A 15,080-nucleotide genomic window follows, 5' to 3' on the forward strand; every position below is an offset into this window, starting at 1 on the left:
ACCGGCGGAGCCTGTTTTGGGTCCTGGCAGCTACATAGAGACGCGTGTCCTCCGAAGTATCTTCGCATACCGAGCCGGTAGCAAAGTCACTTACAACTCAAAATAGAGACAAAACAAGCCTCTACGAATCGAGACAGAATAAGCCTTAAGGTGATGGCTTAACCCCTCGCTCTACTCTAAAAGAGTTAATGGGGTTGCGTGTGTATCTGCCCAGACCGATCCAGTGGGAACACCACCCAGGGCACCAGACACCCAGAGCGCTGCCCCCGGCTGCAACTGCGCATGCGCGGCCACCGCCCATGGCCATGAGGGGGGTGTGTGTGGGGGTGTGTGTGGGGGGGGGAGGCTCCCAGTGCGCATGCGCCTGGCAGCCCCGCTCGGTGCGCACGCAGAGGGCAGTGGGGCGGGGCGGGGCGGGGCGGTTCCAGACCCGGGGGTTGCGGGTTCGAGTGCCGGGGCGGACACGTTTCTTCGCCGTGACACCCCGTTATTGCCATAACTAATACCGGGGCCCAAAGAGGCAGAAATACAGCTGCAGCCATCCCATCCGTGTGTGGTTAGGTAGCAATACCTGGGAACAAATCATGTCTAACCTGCGGTGTGATGTTGCTCACGGAGGCTGGTTTTCCATTATATGTTATCACGGTTACCTCTGTCTGCACCGGTTAACGCGAAAACGCCCAGCAATGTTTCTCAGGCGCTCAAATTTTGCTCGAATTTTGCAAATTTTAGCTGACAGAGCTGCAGCTCGCGAAACGCTGCCTCTGGGGGGCGGCAGTGTTTTAGAGATGAAACTGAAGTGTTTTTTGGTGGTGGTTCCTTCCCCCTCCGTCCTGCAAGATGGCATGGCAGAGAAATTATTTTCTGGTTTCTCATGTAGGTCCTCGTGTAGTCCTTCTTACAAGCTGCCTATATGGACTAGTCTATAAAGTATTTCTGCTAGAAACATGAGGAATATGTGACTGCAACGTGAGTATCCAAATGAGGTAACTCCATGCAAAAAAAGGGGATGTTAACTCCCTGTATAATCAGCTAATTAAGAGGCTGGCTGTTTCAATATATGCATAATATAGTGGACAGTAAGGCTATCCAGAATTTATTTCTTGGCTCTTAAGGCATCTGGAAAGTTGAATTTGTGAAATCAGATCTTAAATTTCAGCATGAACAGACGAACAGTTCAAACAAACAAAAAAGCAAAAAAACAAAATGTGATCTTAAAGTCAGAAGTTTAACCATGAAACTTCTCTAGAAGTCTGTACTGATGTAACTGTTAATAAGCACTGTAAAAAATACTGTTATTTTTGACTGGTCAGTATACTTCTAAGGACCTGGCTGACATCATGAAGAATACACATAAGTACATTCAATTTTTTGTATTTTTAAGCATTATAGGTTTCACCCATTTTATATGCATGCATGTATATGTGTATGTACATGAATGATCATTGTGGTGTCAGAAAAAACTCAGCGTTTATAAAGTTTTTCTAATGAATAGCAGAATCCATGCCAAGTGTACAAATGCTGCACATTTGTTGCAGGAAGCACGGCCGAAAGCACGACAGACACACAGTAGAGTCAGATCATGCTCCATTTTATTGCCCGAATAGCCTAACTTTTATAGAGAACTTAACAGGGGTGGACAGTGTTTCACACAAGATTATTGGTCAAAAGCACTCAGACAAACAACTGCAAGAAAACAACCCCACCTGCAAGAAAACAACCCCCTTGTGATTAGCAGTCACATAGACCTTGTCCTTGAAGCCAGCTACTGGTAACAATATTTTTCTGAATCCCTCAATTGGGCGATGTGGGAACACTGTCATGGGAACTTCTCATAGTTGCCCTGGTAGCTTGGTTTGCTCAGCTACAGCAAGCCATGGGATTTTTGCTGTTTCAAGAAATCCCTCAACAATTCCCCCTTCTTCTTTTGAGCAAACCAAGCCCGACACAGCAGTTTTACAAGTGACTCTATAGCTGTACTTACAACACACAACGATGATTACCACCACCATAAACCAAATCCTTAATCCCCTTGTGACTAAACCCAGCAACCATCTACACCTTGTTTCAAACAAGTCAGTGAACCATTGATTGAAAGGATTGATACCATACTGAATCTTTCTCATATGCTCTTTCAGGAAAGTAATGGATTTGTGAATTGGCTCATTATGATCAGAAAGGTTTAAACAGTACATTCCCTTAAAGTCCTCACACCCATTCCTTTGAGCCAAAAGCAAGATGTCAATAGCAGCTTGATCCTGTAAAAGCAGATGTCGCAGACTATTTTGATCTGGTAACATCTCCTCAAGTATCTCTGTCGTGGCATAGGCTTGCCTCTCGGCCCAGCATTCCAATTTTTCTAAGTTGTTATGTGCGGCCGCAGATGCCACTCCAGGCACTGAAATTGCTAATGCCGCTCTAGCTGCAACCCCACACAATTCAACATTATCATTGCAATCCGATGCAAGCAATGCCCATTTATGTCTGGTGATCTCACGCAACTGTAACAAGCTAGGAGCAAATACAATGAGTTTATCTAAGTAACATGGACATCTGATAGCATTTGCAGGGATACCTTGCCAGGCCCCATCCCCACAAATCAGAAGCACATCAGGAGGTAAGGCCAAAGCTGCACAATTGTTCCAAACACTGTAGTTGTTACCCCTTGTCTCCATGCTACAAACCCCTAAACCCTGCTTAGCAGCGTCATTGTAATCACAGGTGTTATTTGTGTTTTTGTACCAGTATGGCCCTTTCCCGGTTCCTGTAGCAGGATTCACCTGATAGCCACGGCTACGTTCACATTTGTAGCCACCTTTCAGGTTGATACAGATTTGACTACAGATACCAGGGTTTTGACATTCATCAATATCTCCACAGTTTCTCTTGTCTACAAACTCAAACCCAGCTGGACAGTCACATTCATGTATGTTGCATTCCTTCAGGGGCTCATCACCCCAGTCCTTGCAGTCTCTCTGCTGGTTACACACTTTATTGATATCTATGCATTCTCCACTTCTGCACTTGAATTTGCCAGGTCCTGAGCACTGAATAACATCGTTACAGTTTGCTTCATCAGTGCCATCCAGACAGTCTCTCACACCACTGCACTGCCTTCTTCCGTGGACACAGTTCCCATCTTCACATCTGAACTGGTCTGGCCTGCAGGTCTGAGAAGGGCAGTTAATTTCATCACTTCCATCCTTGCAATCAGGATCTCTGTTACAGTCTTTTTCACCATCACATTTCCAGGACACCAGGATACACTGGGTTGACTGAGGACCACAGCTGATTTCATTTACCTGGCATGTTCTCATATAACACAGATCAGCAATCTCATCAGACCCATTTTCACAGTCCGGATCCCCATCACACTGCCATCTGTTTGGCACACACTGACCACTGTTGCACACAAAGTCAGATTCAACACACATCTTCTTCACACAAGCACTTTTATCACTGCCGTCTGAGCAGTCTTCACATTTTGCTCTAGCACTGTCGGCAGCAGTGCACAGGCAGGTGAGGGCGAGCAGCAGGCAGAATGCCCCACAGCGCGGCAGTGCCTGCCGCCGCCCTGCACCTATGTCACTTATACTACTCCTATTACCTGTGCTAGTAGTGTCAGTGGCATCCTCCTGGTACCGTTTCTGTCTTTGCCGCCCCTTACTCTCCCCCTTTTCTTTTTGCCACTGACCATTCACCACAAATGGATGAGACACATGATTACTAGTTAGGAAAGAGAGTGTAACGTCTGCTATATGGCTGCAGGCAGTGCCGGCTGCAATCCTAGAAGCTGTTTGTGAACGAGCCTGCCGGTGGGCATTTGGCAGTGTAATCTGCGTCTCTGCACTCCTGCCCTGCAATAGAGCTAAATCGTCATTAATAGTCCGTAGACTGAGGCAACCCCACAGAATGTTATCCAGAAACATAGTTATAACACCGATCTGGGGACGAATAGTCTTTTTTGCATTGCAAGATAAACCTCTTATAAAAAGAATGCCAAAGAGAAGCAGCACAGCCGCCGCTGCCTCCATGGTTACGTCAGACAGGCTGCAGGGTCCTGATGTCCGCCCCTCTGCTCTGTGCCGACTCGCCACACGGTGAGGGTCGGCTGCCGTTGTCCACTGATGCCTCTGGTCTCCCGTAGCAACTCGATCTCGGATGTCCCGCATCACACCGTGATCACGTCAATTTCCCGCGGCCCTCCGCAATTCCACGTCCCGCCGCAACTCCGTTTCCCGCGGCCCTCCGCAATTCCACGTCCCGCCGCAACTCCGTTTCCCGCGGCCCTCCGCAATTCCACGTCCCGCCGCAAAACCCCGTTTCCCACCGTTTTCCGCGTCTCTCAGCAGGAGTACCGCGTCTCACCGTGAGGCGTGTGTACCGTGTGTCCGGGCCGGTGTCCGGTCTGCTGAAGCGCCGGTCGGATGGGCGCTCCGAAGTCCCGACGGCGCGGCGAGATCGCGGCGCCGCTGGTCCCGGCGCCGCCGGTCCCGGCGCCGCTGGTCTCCTGGTCTACCTGCATTCGGATGTGCCGGTGCTGCTGGTGTCCCGCTGCGCTGCGATGTTTGCCCCGGCGCCGCTGCGATGTCCGTGCTCGGCTGCGATGTCTGCTCCGGTGCTGCGATGTCCTGCTCCGGTGCGATATCTGTTCAGGTCTCCCGCTGCGATGTCCTGTTCAGGTCCTGTTCAGGTCTCAGCCTGTTCGGGCGCCATATGTTGCAGGAAGCACGGCCGAAAGCACGACAGACACACAGTAGAGTCAGATCATGCTCCATTTTATTGCCCGAATAGCCTAACTTTTATAGAGAACTTAACAGGGGTGGACAGTGTTTCACACAAGATTATTGGTCAAAAGCACTCAGACAAACAACTGCAAGAAAACAACCCCACCTGCAAGAAAACAACCCCCTTGTGATTAGCAGTCACATAGACCTTGTCCTTGAAGCCAGCTACTGGTAACAATATTTTTCTGAATCCCTCAATTGGGCGATGTGGGAACACTGTCATGGGAACTTCTCATAGTTGCCCTGGTAGCTTGGTTTGCTCAGCTACAGCAAGCCATGGGATTTTTGCTGTTTCAAGAAATCCCTCAACACACATTCTCTTCTGCAAGGAGTTTTATAAATCCCCAAAAGCTGTAGGTTAGTGTAAGGTTTGAACAGTGCAGTTCATATAGTGGGCTCTTTCATAGTAGTTTTAGGAAACTACTGTTCTCAAGATAGATATGAATGCTTAACAGTTTTATTGCTTCAGGTGTTCCGTTTCAAATGAAAATTAGTAATAAACCTAAAGGGAATAGATTGTGGGAGCGTTAAATTTTTATAGTTTAGGTAATTGCTAAGGTGTGTGAATTAGTAAAAAAAAAAAAAAAAAAAAAAAAAAAAAAAAGTAATTGCTGTATGTATAAAGAGCCCACAGTGGTGGCTCTATGTTACCTACATGTTTATATCTGGAATTTTAGATCAGCATTTGGCACTTGTCAAGTGTTTAGTCACTTCATGAGCCTTAGTTGGTGGTCAGACAGCTCCGTTTGCATTGGAGTTGAGGCTTGTCTGATACGTGTGAGGTCTAGCTGGGGTCTATTCCCCCATCGTAGCTGAAAACAGCCTCCAAAAGGCTGTAAAGCAGGGTAGTGGATATTTTTAGAGTGGATAACATGGGAACCTTTCAGCTTTAATTCAGTGATACAGAATATTTAACACTTAAGTCTTTCCTAAAATACTTACTAATTCAGCTTTTCAGATTCTTTTATTTGTTAAAAACTATAGGGCTTGCAAAGCACACCATTATTTTAATGCTCATGTTGAGCAGTATGTAAAGCTTAGTGCTTGTGCAGTACATTAGTGAGGTTTCTTTCCACACATGCAGGCTTCTCAGCTCTGCCTCATCGTGGTGGTACTGCTCTCAGTAGTAGGGATAAACATAAAGTCTGAAAGGTTGGCTCGTTTGCTAAGCTAGTTAAGTTTCTTATGTTTGGTGAGAGACTTCCAACAAGTTCTATACACGGTAGTGTGTTTTTTAGACATTAAACATTTAACATTAAAGGCAGGTAACAGCCCCTTCCTGCAGACTGAGTGGTGCTAACTTAAGGTGTGTGGCAGTCAGAGGTGGGTACAAGTTGATGCCATGTGGTAAAATTGTATACATGTATATGCCATTGGCAGTTCTTCTGACTGGTTACTAAGGTTCTGTAAGCCAAATTCTATAATCATCAATCATCTGTTGTTTGCATATGTCTTAAGGAGGGCAGTCATTTTTCTTTGTCATTGTGATAACTGCTTAGTTTTCAAAAAAGGAAGGAAAGACAGAGAGCTTTATTATTATTATTATTATTATTATTATTATTATTATTATTATTATTATTATTATTATTATTATTATTATTTGAATTTGAATTGCTGTCCAGCCAGAGACATGGGTGCAGAGGGAGTTTGTCTGTCAGATGCCATTTAGAGAGCTCTGGTACATAAATTAGAGTGGAGAGATCAGAATGAGCCTCGATACTACTTTATTTATTTGATCACAGTGTGGGGAGAATTGAGACTTTGAAGCCAGTTTCTATGTGTTCAGATGGAGAATAAAACCATGAGAAGAAAAAGAGTAGAGCTCTCTCCTGGGCATAGAAAACTGGCAGGCTGTGACAAAGCGAGAGCTCTCAAAACCTTCCTATCAAACCTCAAACTTGGACCTGTCATTTTCTGGATGGCCAGTTTCCTGCCAGCCCACCTATTAGGTCATTAGAGGTTGGAGGTATGTCCCTTCTAGGCCCTGGGTAGACTACCAGAGGGGCAGTGTCTAGCATCAAATGAACCTAGCTGCTCATTTTTGAAGTAGTAAGGACCTGGTGTCAGAAACTGGTTTTGTTATTTGAGCCAGGTTCTACTGACTGCATATGATTGACTCCAAGCCTGGACAGATATTTTCTCCACTTGAATACGTCTTTTACCAGAGCATAACAATCAATTAACAATCAATTAACAATCGACCTCATCGCAGTCTACAACTTCCTAGTAAGGGGGTGTCGAGAGGAAGGAGACCTTTTCTCCATTAACACCAGCAACAGGACCCGCGGGAACGGGGTTAAGCTGAGGCAGGGGAAGTTTAGGCTTGACATCAGGAGGGGGTTCTTCACAGAGAGGGTGGTTGCACACTGGAACAGGCTCCCCAGGGAAGTGGTCACTGCACCGAGCCTGATTGAATTTAAGAAGAGATTGGACTGTGCACTTAGTCACATGGTCTGAACTTTTGGGTAGACCTGTGCGGTGTCAAGAGTTGGACTTGATGATCCTTAAGGGTCCCTTCCAACTCAGGATATTCTATGATTCTATGATTCTATGAATTTACGCTGACATACTTCTCAATTTTTATGTTTTTCCACCTGTAGATTGCATCTCACTGTAGGTTGCATTTTAGTCTCCTAATTTATTCCCTGATTTTTATTTTTATTTTTGTACCACCTCATTAGTGAACGTAGAAGAAAATGCATACTAGCTGGGCTGCATCCGGAAGTGCAAACCAAAGTGCTATAGATAGCATGAATGTAGGAAAAACACACTTTATTGTCTTAATGAAGAAAAATAAGCTTTAAAATGACTTTAAATATGTCATAAGACTTCATGGTATTAGAAAACATGCTAAAACAGGCTGAAAAAACTATTATGAATCTCTCGTTTTCCAATACATTCTTAGACCAAATCCTTTGAGATTCAGAGCTATTGTCCTCACTTTAATGTGACCTTCTTTAATGCAACCTTATAATACCTTGAATATACATCTCTATGAGCCTGTGATAATATTAAACAATCATAAAGTCAATTGTTTTATAACTATTACATTATGAATTCTTCGTGGTACACTGAAAATTTGTTCATTGATCTTTTGCTTAATTCTACAGATACTTTTCTTACTACAGCCTGCATACAGAATGTTCTTTAAATGAGCACAGAATGTGCTTCAGGTAATTTAAAGGCTTCCTGGCTATCTTAAAAATTATATTGATTTTCACCTTGAATATTCACCTGTCCTTTATTTTTAGAGATATACAGGGAATGTGGGAGGGGAAGTGCGCCTTTTCCCCTTTTTTTTTTGTCACTCAGCACAAGGACAGTTATTGCCCAGCAATAACAGTATGTTCCATTTAGAGTCCAAAGCACTAATATCATTACTTTTTCTCTAGCTTTGATGTAAAAAAGATCCTGATTGTGGTTACAGAATCATAATCCTTCAGTATTTATTTTGAGGAGCTGTGAAGCCAACTTTTAACTGCCTTTGTATTCTACAGCTTTTTGTTTACAGCCTTTCTTCCTCTCTTTTTTCAATCTTATTTTTAGAAAAAATAGAATAATGTTGCTGATAAGAGAAATGTAGCAGTCTTTCAGGCAAGTAAGAATAACCAGTAGTAAACAAAAGGTAGAAAATCAGAAAACTATTGGCTAAAAGCTGCTATCTTGAAATGAGACTTGTTTGTTTTCAATAAGTAATTTTCTTATTTCTCTTCAAGAATGAAAGATTCTCAGTGAAAGCTAGTAGTTAAAATTAATATCCGCTTGATGTGAAAATGGAACAAACATCAGAAGGACCAAGCATTTTGCTTGGCTAAAGAAACTGCAGTTCTCAAGGTAGGATAATAATTCTAAGTGAAAAATTTTCGTTTTTAAATACTTTTAATATTTCACTTTTAGAATTTGCATTTGCTTTCAAAAAGCAAATGTGGTTGGATTAGAAGGGTGTAAACTTGTACGTTCTCGTTTATTTTTAAAAGTGTTAACTTATGATTTTTTTATTTTTATTTTTGAACAGAGGAGGAATTTATCTACATTGGGAATTTGTTAATAGATAATTGATGTATACAATGGATATGCATATACCATTTGGATTTTTTTTCTACTGTAGCTTCACGCAATTTTTGGCATTGTAATCTTTCAAGATGTCAATGCTTCTTTATACATTTCATGCGCTTATATGTAAAGTATGTTTAAATAAGCCACTGTTTTCAGTAGATCCTGCTTTTTCAGTGAAACTCGCGTTTTGAATATTGTGGTTGTCAGAATTCTGAAGCAGCAATGCAATAAAAGAAGTTGTATAAGATCTTTTATATACAGAAACCTAGATGTACACTTTGCATATATGTACAAGTGCTTTTATCTGGTTACAGTGTTTGCAGTCTAGTGCTAGTAATCTTTACTATGAAAGGACTTTCTATTTTTAATCCTTTAGATAATTTTTCTTTATAAAGAAATATAATTAAAAGTGACTTTATTGCGAACAGTTTTGAAGTGCTGAAATTACACATGCTGCCTATTTTTCAAAGCCTGTTACTGCTAATGAGTTTTTATCATTATTCTGCAAAGAATGGTGATGTTATGAATTGGTATGTTATATTGTCAACAAGCATTGTTTTTGAAGAAAAGGTTTGAAGATATTCAAAACTATCACTGTTGCAACAAATCTATTGCTTTCTTTTAAATAGTTGCGCCATCCATTACAGTCCTTGGAATTCTGACAGTAATTCAGGCAAACAGGAGGAACCAAAGACCAGATGATGCTTGTGTATCAGGCATTTTTCTGTTCATTGCCAAGTGCACAGTTCACTGTTCGGTCACCTGTGTCGGCTGGTTTAGTGCCTTTAATGCAGTTCTCTGCATGCTCCCTATTCTATAAAGCTTACTTGGGAACTTCAGACATGGCCTGTCTTATTATTCCCTAAGGAAGGGTAAGGCCTTTACTGTCCAGCTGGAAGGATCACTAATTAGAGCCCTTGCTTTGGCACAGAGTGTGTCAAGCCTGCAAGCCTTCCTGCTGGGATCAATGGCATTCATGTTTGCTTTCATGAATGCACAATGGACAGGGATCTTGGCAAAGAACTGCCTATTTAGCTTGTGCTGAGAAGCTGAGTCTTCACAACATTTTAAAGTAATTGTAGAGGTAGAAAGGGAGCTATAAGAATACACCCTTATTATTCTGCTCAAAAAAAAAAAAAAAAAAGGAAGAAAAGTATTCTCTCTAATGAGAATCCAATCCGCAGTCAAAACCCAGCATATATTTTTGCCCACGTAATGCTCGTAAAGAAATTTAGAGTCATTACTCCTCTATGCTTGCAACTTTCTGAGAATTTAGGATACATTTATATTTTAACCATCTATAAAAATTTAAAACTTACCTTGCAGTAAATGCAAACTCTGTAAGCAATATGATTAATTCAGACTATGTGTGAGGTGTTGCCATTAATAAATAATGGTTATTGGCAGGGCAAATGCTTCATTTAATTCTTTCTTTTTTTCCTCTTTCCCTTTAGAGACAGGTATGTTTCTGCAAAGGGGGTAAGATTTTTAAAATGAGCTTGTTTTGGCATGTATTTTTCATGGAAATACAGACCTGGGTCTGTATTCTGGAGTGTCTCTTCAGGGGTCACCCAAATACACCATGAATATTATTTACCAGTAAAACAGCTTGACCGTGGCAACTGCCAGGTGCCCACCTAGCCTCCTCCAGCCTCCCACACCCTGTCCTTGACAGGGCAGGGTGGAAAAGCTCCTAACCTGTGATAAGAACATGGAAATCACCAATTACCATCATGGCCAAAAAACCCTTGACTAGGGGAAATTTATTATAGTTTATTGTCAAGTAAAAATAGAGAAGCGTGGTGAGAAACAAAACAAAAACAGCTGCCCCTCACCTGCTCCTTCTTCCCAGGCTCAACTTCACTCCCAACTCTTCCACCTCAGCACCCTGAGCCCTGAATGGTGTGAGAGGCTGGCAGTGGAGGTTGTGATCTCTTCGTAACAGGTAGCCTCTGTCACTCCTTCCTCCTAACAAGTTCCCCTTTCTCCCTGGCTGCCATTCTTCAAGAACGCTCCAGTGGGGTGCAGTCCTCCAGCAGCAGACTGCTCAGGCATGGGCCCAACTTGGGCCACAGTTCTGCCAAAAAAACACCTGTGTGGGCTCTCCATGGGCAGCAGCATTTTTCAGAGCACAACCAACTGCTGCAGGGGCCTCCGTGGTCTGCAGGAGGACTGCTTCACTGTGGTCTTCTCCACAGTCTGGAGGGCAATCTCTGCCAAAACCTTGCCTCATAAACCCAACACAGTGTGGTAGATACTGGATGCCTTCACTTTATATTCTTTTATCATTAGAAATAATGGATTTTTTAAAATAAACTTTAGAATAAAAATTTGAGCATGATGTTAATATAATAAAGGATGCTAGCCCCAGTAAATGAAATGTTATCTAATTGTATTTCACAGAATCACAGAATTTCTAGGTTGGAAGAGACCTCAAGATCATCGAGTCCAACCTCTAACCTAACACTAACAGTCCCCACTAAACCATATCCCTAAGCTCTACATCTAAACGTCTTTTGAAGACTTCCAGGGATGGTGACTCCACCACCTTCCTGGGCAGCCCGTTCCAGTGCCTAACAACCCTTTCAGTAAAGAAATTCTTCCTAACATCTAACCTAAAACTCCCCTGGCGTAACTTTAGCCCATTCCCCCTCGTCCTGTCACCAGGCACATGGGAGAACAGGCCAACCCCCACATTGCTACAGCCTCCTTTAATGTACTTATACAGAGCAATAAGGTCACCCCTGAGCCTCCTCTTCTCTAGGCTGAACAAGCCCAGCTCCTTCAGCCGCTCCTCATAGGACTTGCTCTCCAGGCCCCTCACCAGCTTCGTCGCCCTTCTTTGGACCCGCTCAAGCACCTCGATGTCCTTCTTGTAGCGAGGGGCCCAAAACTGAACACAGTACTCGAGGTGCGGCCTCACCAGAGCCGAGTACAGGGGGACGATCACCTCCCTAGCCCTGCTGGTCACAGTGTTTCTGATACAAGCCCGGATGCCGTTGGCCTTCTTGGCCACCTGAGCACACTGCTGGCTCATATTCAGCCGACTGTCCACCATCACTCCCAGGTCCTTCTCTGCCTGGCAGCTCTCCAACCATTCCTCTCCCAGCCTGTAGTTCTGCTTGGGGTTATTGCGCCCCAGGTGCAGGACCCGGCACTTGGCCTTGTTGAACTTCATACAGTTGACCTCAGCCCATCGGTGCAGCCTATCCAGATCCTCCTGCAGAGCCTTCCTACCCTCGAGCAGATCGACACACGCACCTAGCTTGGTGTCATCTGCAAACTTACTGAGGGTGCACTCAGTGCCGTCATCCAGATCATTGATGAAGATGTTAAAGAGGACCGGCCCCAGCACCGAGCCCTGGGGGACGCCACTAGTGACTGGCCTCCAACTGGACTTGGCTCCATTTACCACAACTCTTTGGGCCCGGCTATCCAGCCAGTTTCTAACCCAACGAAGCGTGCGCCAGTCCAAGCCAAGAGCAGCCAGTTTCTTGAGGAGAATGCTGTGGGAGACGGTGTCAAAAGCCTTGCTGAAGTCAAGGTAGACCACATCCACAGCCTTTCCCTCATCCACCCAGCGCGTCACTTTGTCGTAGAAGGAGATCAGGTTCGTCAAGCAGGACCTGCCTTCCATAAACCCATGCTGGCTGGGCCTGATCGCCTGCTTGCCCTTCAAGTGCCGCATGATGACTCCCAAGAAGATCTGCTCCATGAGCTTCCCTGGTACTGAGGTCAAACTGACCGGCCTGTAGTTCCCCGGGTCTGCCCTCCGGCCCTTCTTGTAGATGGGCGTCACATTTGCTAGTCGCCAGTCAGCTGGGACCTCCCCGGATAGCCAGGACTGCTGATAAATGATGGATAGGGGCTTGGCCAGCTCCTCTGCCAGTTCTCTCAGTACCCTTGGGTGGATCCCATCCGGCCCCATCGATTTGTGGACATCCAAGTGCCGTAGCAGGTCACCAACCAGTTCTTCGTGGATGGTGAGGGCCACATCCTGCTCCCCGTCCCCTTCCACCAGTTCTGGGTACTGGGTATCCAGAGAGCAACCGGTTTTGCCGCTAAAGACTGAGGCAAAGAAGGCATTGAGCACCTCCGCCTTTTCCTCATCTCTTGTAACTAAGTTTCCCCCTGCATCCAGTAAAGGATGGAGATTCTCCCTAGTCCTCCTTTTGGTGTTGATGTATTTATAAAAGCGTTTTTTGTTATCTTTAACAGCAGTAGCCAGATTGAGCTCCAGATGAGCTTTGGCCTTCCTAATCTTGTCCCTGCACAGCCTCGCTACATCCTTATAGTCCTCCTTAGTGGCCTGCCCAATTTTCCAAAGATTATAAACCCTCTTTTTTTTCCTAAGCTCAAGCCACAATTCTCTGTTCAGCCAGGCTGGTCTTCTTCCCCGCTGGCTCATCTTTGGGCGCATGGGAATAGACCGCTCCTGCGCCATTAGGATTTGCCTCTTAAAGAGCGCCCAGCCTTTCTGGACCCCTCTGCCCTTCAGAACCGCCTCCCATGGGACTCCACCAACTAGTGTCAACTTTTTTTTGAGCAGCTCAAAGTCAGCCCTCCGAAAGTCCAATACAGTGGTTTTACTGGTTCCCTTCCTGGCCCCGCCAAGAATAGTGAACTCCACCATTTCATGGTCTCTCTGCCCAAGACTGTTCCCGACAATCACATCCTCCACCAGTCCTTCTCTGTTTGTGAAGAGAAGGTCTAGCAGGGCACCACCCCTGGTAGGTTCACTAATCAGCTGCGTCAGGAAGCTATCTTCCACTTTCTTGAGAAACCTCCTAGACTGCTTCCTCTGGGCTGTGTTGTGCTTCCAGGATATGTCAGGGAAGTTGAAGTCCCCCACGAGTACAAGCGCCGACGATTTCGCAACTTCTGTCAGCTGCCTGTAGAACTCCTCATCCGTCTCCTCATCCTGGTTCGGCGGTCTATAGCAGACCCCGACCAGGACACTAGTCTTGTTGTCCCTGCCGATCCTAACCCAAAGGGACTCGATCTTGTCATTCCTAGCCTCGAGTTCTACAACATCGAAAGACTCTCTAATACAGAGAGCCACACCGCCACCCCTTCTGTGCTGCCTGTCCCTTCTGAAGAGCCTATAGCCAGGCATCGCAGCACTCCAGTCATGAGACTGGTCCCACCACGTTTCCGTGATGGCAACCAAGTCGTAGCCTGCCCGCTGCACGATGGCTTCCAGCTCCTCCTGTTTGTTACCCATGCTGCGTGCATTGGTGTAGATGCACTTCAGCTGGGCCTTTACCTTATCCTCCGGCCTTGCCATTGCTCCCCCTGGCACAGCCCCAACAGTCCTTGCTTCAGCCCCATCCCCCTTCTTACCTAGTTTAAAGCCCTATCAATGAGCCCCACCAGCTCCTGGCCCAGGATCCTTTTTCCCCTAAAGGATAGGGACCCGTCTACGGCCACCAGACCAGGTGCTGAGTAAACTGCCCCATGGTCGAAAAACCCAAGATTTCTGCGTAGGCACCAGCCCCGGAGCCACGTGTTTAGCAGGTGGGCTTTCCTTGTCCTCTCCATACCCCTCCCTGTCAACGTAGGGATGGACGAAAATACTACCTGCACTCCTGCTCCGTCCACTAACCGTCCCAGCCCCCTAAAGTCTCTTTTGATAGCCTTCAGGCTTCTGTCATCAATGTCATCACTGCCCGCCTGGACTATCAGGAGAGGATAATAATCAGAGGGGCGTACCAGGTTGGGGAGCTTCCTGGCAACGTCCCTGACCCTGGCCCCAGGGAGGCAGCAGACTTCCCTACGGGTAGGGTCAGGCCGACAAATAGGGCCCTCTGTCCCCCTAAGGATAGAGTCTCCCACGACAATCACCCTTCTTTCTTTCTTGGTGGAGGCAGTCCTGATGCGTGGAGTCGACCTCCTCGCCCTAGGCATCCTCCTGGGAACACTTTCTATCTCTTCCTCAGTTGCTGGTCTCTCAAGCTCCAGGGCCTCAAACCTGTTTTGTAAGGGCACCTGGGAAGGTGGGGCCGGAAGGGGAGGGCATCGCCTGCCATGTCGCGCAGGGACCTGTCTCCACTCCTCCTCAACTCCCAGATCCCCTCCCTCTGTCCGACGGCGACAGGGCAGGGAGTCCACCCCCATTTGGGGTGTCTCACCCCGGTACGTCTCCTTGAGGCCCTGCAGGGAGTTGCTCCAGAAGTCTATCTCCCGCTCACACTCCCTGATGGCCCTCAGCCTCTCCACCTCCTCCTTGAGCTCCGC

General features: G+C 45.9%; 1 long non-coding RNA gene across 1 annotated transcript in view; it reads left to right on the forward strand.

The window, feature by feature from the left end:
• Positions 1–8,548: 8,548 nt before the first annotated feature.
• Positions 8,549–15,080, forward strand: part of LOC140000934 (uncharacterized) — a 31,303-nt gene continuing 24,771 nt past the window's right edge. The window contains exon 1 of the long non-coding RNA XR_011806126.1: positions 8,549–8,621. This is a non-coding gene — a long non-coding RNA (uncharacterized lncRNA). The remainder of the gene's footprint in view (positions 8,622–15,080) is intronic.

Source organism: Anas platyrhynchos, chromosome 35, assembly GCF_047663525.1.
Source record: "Anas platyrhynchos isolate ZD024472 breed Pekin duck chromosome 35, IASCAAS_PekinDuck_T2T, whole genome shotgun sequence".
NCBI lineage: Eukaryota > Metazoa > Chordata > Aves > Anseriformes > Anatidae > Anas > Anas platyrhynchos.